At 42.2% G+C, this 5,701-nt stretch overlaps 1 non-coding gene across 1 annotated transcript; it reads right to left on the reverse strand.

Annotated features, from left to right (window-relative positions):
* Window positions 1–1,809: 1,809 nt before the first annotated feature.
* On the reverse strand, window positions 1,810–1,883 carry TRNAI-AAU (transfer RNA isoleucine (anticodon AAU)). Its single transcript has one exon. It is a non-coding gene; the product is annotated as a tRNA-Ile (tRNA).
* Window positions 1,884–5,701: the final 3,818 nt, after the last annotated feature.

Genomic DNA, 5,701 nt, shown 5'->3' on the forward strand with positions numbered 1-5,701 from the left:
GGCGGGTAGTGTGTCGGATTGGGCATAGGAATTAGCATGGTCATGGGTAGTCAGTGGGCAGTTAAATAACTAAACACCCTCAAGCTGTGCATCCCTCCTCACAAGTCATCTCCCACCTAATTGTACTCCAGTTCAATAGTTTCTGCTTCTGCCAAAATAAAAAATAGAATGAAGTAAAACTAAGGTAAAAGTAAACCTCTCTGGTCAGTCGCCCCTCTGGTCCTTGGCAGCTCTGGTGAACTCTCTGGTCCTTGGCTCCCTTGCGAGTTGGACCTTTGCCTTTGGCTCTTTGGTGAGTCGGTGGCAAAAACAAGAAGCGAAACGCTTCAATTTTCTGCCAGTCACACAAACAAGTGACTTAGCTACCTGAAACGTACATAACCACTCCTCCACAAAGCTGACAAAATATCTAAAACGTTTGCCGTACAGAGCCATATCTTTTAAGATCTGCGCACATCAATGCTGTAACATAGCAATTTTGTCCTGAGCCCTCTGCTACTGCATTAGCCCCTACCCTATTTCTTGCAGGTCCTAAAGCTCCTATAAAGTGTGAAAATGGCAGATGGTGTGCAATCAAAGACTCAATATCGTAGCATTGCAGGACATCAGGCAGTGTGGGGCAGACTCTGGACAGACCAAGCAACTTCAGTGGCTGGGAGAAAAAGGGGAGAAAATGTAATGTTGGTTCAACAGTTAGTGGCTGTACTAGAATCTTTGGTGCACTGACTGGCTGGTGAGACTATGTCTACCTGTCAAATCAAGTGATATGAGACTGGGGGAGGGCCAGTGCAGCAATAATGGAATTCTATGTGGCAGTATTGGAGCCACTAGCAGAGGAGCACCAGGGTACACCAATTTGTCCATACACTTATTAAAACTGTCCTATTGTAAGCATGTAAACGTAATCACGTATAAGCACTCCCATTTTTGCAGTTGAAGACAGGGTGAGATTACATTTTTAGCCCAGGATCATACACTTATGCTAAACAGTGAAGAAGGGATTTCAACCCACACTGCAATTTAGACCCGCTTGCTTTAGCTGGAACAAATATTTAAGTTTGAATACTGTTCTATAGAGTTTATTTGCAAAATACTCAAATTGCATAGTAACGCATCATGACAACATGTAAATCCTTGATGTTGGATCAATGACACTGCGCACCTGAGCATGTATTTCTACATAAGAGCTTTGTGAAAAACCTAAGCAATGCAAAAGTGGCGGTTCAGTGGTTAATTTATTGCTTACTACGTTTAACTATTGGGATGCATATCACGCCCAGCTTCCTGTACCTCACTTGACCACACTACCCTGATATGATTTATCCTTTACTACGCGGAAGTCTTGGGTTCGATTCCCAGCTAATCCAGCATACATATTTTTCTGATTTCATTAACAATTCTTGTGTTGTCGTTATTAAGATAACATGGCGTACCGCGGGACATGCTCCGTGATTTTACTTTATGTGGAAAGAAGTAAAGTGCAAATAAATATTCTTCATTCGGATTCGCTGTAAGCCCTCCCACCGCCCAAAAACCGCGATGTCCTTGTGGGCTAAAGTTAAAAAGTTCTTGCCACTTGCTGAAAGCCACGTGACGCCCAGCGTTCTCTGCCTCATTTCACCCAAGTCTCTCCTCGACATTCACGTTCGTATATTTCTCACTGTCCTCTCCCATCATAAATGTACCAGCATGCATAGACAAAATAATGTCAAAAGCTACACAAGCAAAACGTCAAGCGCCACGGGGTTCATTACAGTCGTGTTTTTAGGCGGCTCGAATTGTGTCGATGTTCAAGAAGTACAAAACAAATGGCCAGTACGGGGATCGAACCCGCGACCTTGGCGTTATTAGCACCACGCTCTAACCAACTGAGCTAACCGGCCAGTCTTAGTAGTGATGTCACAATGTTGCAAATATGAGAAGTGAGCACTGAAGTACCCTGAAGGTTTTTTTTCTGATATGTATACTTTTATTTTTGTGTATGCTTTTCCTTTAACAGACTACTAATATTTCCCCCAATATTCTTCACTGATCATTTTGCAAAGTTAGTGCAGAGAGTGGGTGGAGTCTGGTATGGTCCGGGGTGGGTTTTACAGAGGCGAGAAGTGCAGAGAGGGACTGCCTGATTTAATTTATGTGGGAAATGAGCAACCAAACGGCAGTGTGAATGTTTCCCTTCATTGCAGAGGATAGACCCTTCTATTCCTTCAATGTTTGTTCATACCACGTGACTATTGGCATACTTGCCAACGTTCTGTGACCAAAAAATGTAGTTTTTTTCAAGTTTCAAAAACAATAATTCCCATAACAATGACATCACAGGAAAATACAAAACATACAAAGACAACATGGAAAGATGGTGAAATGTTAAAAATGTATCATTCTGAATGTTAACTAAACAGCAAATTGTGTCTGAATGTTAACTAAACAGCAAATTGTCGGCAGATGATGTGTGATGGTGGTACACTCTGCCACTTGCCTTCACTGGTGGTTCACCTAATGGTTGTACCAGTAAGAGTGCAGGAAAGAATCAAGCAGCTGTCAGGTCAGTGAATTGGTCTGAGCCCAATCAAAGTAATCACCTACCAGTCCACTATAGACAGACTGGGTGCATGTCATGCCCAGCTTCCTCTGCCTCACTTGACCACACTACCCTTTAACCTTCACCTCCATTCACATATCTCTGACAAATGTACCAAAAACATCGAAAGAGGAAACAATGTCAAAAGACTACACAAATATAAAGGTGACAAGTGCCATGTCTATTAATAAAGCTGTATGCAAAGCTTTTCTTTATAATGAAGATTACCCCTGAATAGTGCACAGGGAGTCTTCATTCTATTAGACACAGAGGTGAGCATTATGCTTCAACTTCTTTAAGTACTACTCTTCAGCAGTTTCAACAAAATAATAGAAAATAACTGAAAATGACTTTAACCACTCATTTTCTCTTTTTTTTTAAATCTCAAACTACATTTCTCTCTGCTCTCTGTGCTTCTGTGTTCCTTGGCAATCCCTGCTCGATCTACATGCAACTTCCTGTCCTTCCCGCCTCCTCTTCTTTGTTTGCTCTGAACTGATGTGCTCATTCGCTCTAGTTTTGCTGTGTCGTAGCTTATTCTCATCTGTTGCTCGGTTAGTCTTCTGATCATCTCCTGTGGAGCATAAAAGGGAATTGACATTAGGCTGGAGGAAATGCACTGTCCATCATGTCATAATCAAAACAGTTCTCATGGTCTATTACAGTGCATGAGCTGGGCGGAAGAGTAATGCTTGCCTCAGTGTCTTTAATAGAATCAACAGCTATCTAGAGCTATAAAGTCCTCTTTTTAGGGGTTAGTTGAAGGTGAGACGCGAGTACGAGAGACGCGTTGCCTCTAAGAATCTGAAATATCGAGGTTTAACCTTAGGTTTTGGATGTCTTATTAGGTTTTTGGGAACAATATTTCCAGAAGATACGCGTCCTAAAAATGCCAGACGGTTACATGCGGTGAAGCTAAATGCGAGCCCCGTTATCAACAAAAGAGTCCCCAAAAGAACGACAACAGTGGGTAAGCGCATTTTCGGTTACTCATTGGTGTTTTGCAGTTAGGCGTAGTTGGTTTAACTCTTACACAGAACACATGGTTGTTCTTTTCCCCGCGCAGATTTTTCGGTGTTTGTGTTGAACATACCAAGCTGCTCCTATTGAGTACAGGTTAGAAAGGAAAACCCAGCCATTGCAGGATTAAAAATGGTAATGACTTACGACAGAGGCATTTGCCTTGACAAATGTGGTAATACTAAACAGTAATAATTAGTAAAGTGATGCACTAAAAATATGAGGGGTGTTTCTTGAGCCTCCGATTTGGAAATTACTGAACAGGAAAACGTAAGGGAAATATTCCCCTACGGGTAATGATGATACTAAAAATAAGTGAATCCTTCTGTTTAGAATTGTGTAAAGGTGAAGGTGTAAAGGGTGCCCTAAGAGATTTGACATGTTAAAAGTTGTAGTAACCATGGTAGTAAGATTATTTTCTTTGTCTGTTTTTGTAGAATGTTGGGAATATGGCCAAATCTTGTGATGTCATACGATGAATATGAACATATGAAAAAAGAATAAGTTCCCTAAAGACAGCACCAATAAGGAATGCAATTTGAATTAATCTATGTGCATTTTTTAATAGTTATTGTTGGTTCTAGAAACACATTTTTGAGCGTAGGCACATTTTCTTGCCCTCTTAAACCAAGGGGGTACCATTGTGCAGGGTCTCAGTAGAGACATCAAGTGGTTCACTGCTAAGGCACAGTAGGGGCTGAACTACGTGTGCCTCGTTTTTTGTCACATGAGTTACATGCAAATGCGTATATGTTTTGTAGATAAACCAGCGTAAGAATGAATTATGATCATGTTGCTGTTTTTAAATAAATGTATTGACAATTGATGTTTTTTTGATAAAATATTAAAATATGTATATTTTTGGATAATCCACGGTAATCTGCCCTCATTTATGGTGAAGGGCTGGGCATGACTAAGTCTAGAGGCACCTGAGAACTCACCAATAACAGAAAGGAAGGAAGCTGTTTTGTGGGCTATTGTATATTTAATGTAATCAAGACTGTCTGTGCAGTATGCAGGGGTAATCTTCATGCTATGTCAATGCATTATGCTTGTTCAAAGCTTCCCATTACTGCTGCCACCACTGATTGAATGGGCTTAAGTAAAAGGTCTTAAAAACTCTATTGGTGGTCCAATCTGCTGCGCTAAATATCCTGCAGCGTCACTCCTGCAGCAAAAGCTTTATAGGCCATATCGCCCCTTACTGAATGCGCCCCAAATCCTTTTAGGGCAATCCATGCTAACTGCATAATCTCTCACACCCATCTGGCAATGGTGGCTGACGTTACTGCCTTGTATGGCTTCCTACGCGCTATCAAGAGCTGAGTGACGCCCGCCTGACACGTCTGCTGTTCTGCATTCATATTCTCGAATACATGCTGCTACGCACCATTCAGGTTCCCTGTTAAGTAGGGATAAGAGATAGACATGCAGTTGGTCTTTTCTCTCTTAGCAAGTGTGAAGCTAACTCCTTCTGTCCCAAATGTTTTCCAGTTTACATCTAAGGCTTTGACATCAGCTACTCGCCTTCATGATACTAGGTATAATAGCATGTCTAGCTTACCTGCCAATTGTTTCAAGGATAGGTACTTGTCTCTGGCAAACTTGTTAGGAAGCGTAACACTATCGTCACGTCCCATAATTGTAAATATTTTGGGTCTGGTGGCACTCAGAATCAGGCTCCCTTTATGAGCCTCACCACTGCCGGGTTATCTCCTATTGGGTTCCCGTCTACGGGTAAGTGTCCTTCTGAGATCACTGACCTATGCACCCCAATGGTCCTGAAAGATTTCCCGTCTTGTAACTAGTGTGCAAGGAAATTGAGGACTGCTACTACGGGGGCAGAAACGGGATGAAAATGTCTCCTTCTGCACCAACTCAACCATTTATTCCAACCCACGTTGTTGCTCCTCCATGTAGAAAGTGCTCAGGACTCTGCGATGAGCTCCGCATCCTGTATCGAAATGCTTGGCAGTGCCCAGCATTTGCTGATATCTTGCACGCCATTAGAGGGAGAGCCCCTTTCACTCTCAGAGGATGAAGCGACCCAGCTGGGTCCATGAGCAGGTGTTTTCCTGATAGGAGAATCTGTGTGAAATC

The sequence above is a fragment of the Ambystoma mexicanum genome, unplaced genomic scaffold, assembly GCF_040938575.1.
Source record: "Ambystoma mexicanum isolate Mex_15411 unplaced genomic scaffold, UKY_AmexF1_1 Mex_scaf52, whole genome shotgun sequence".
Lineage (NCBI taxonomy): Eukaryota > Metazoa > Chordata > Amphibia > Caudata > Ambystomatidae > Ambystoma > Ambystoma mexicanum.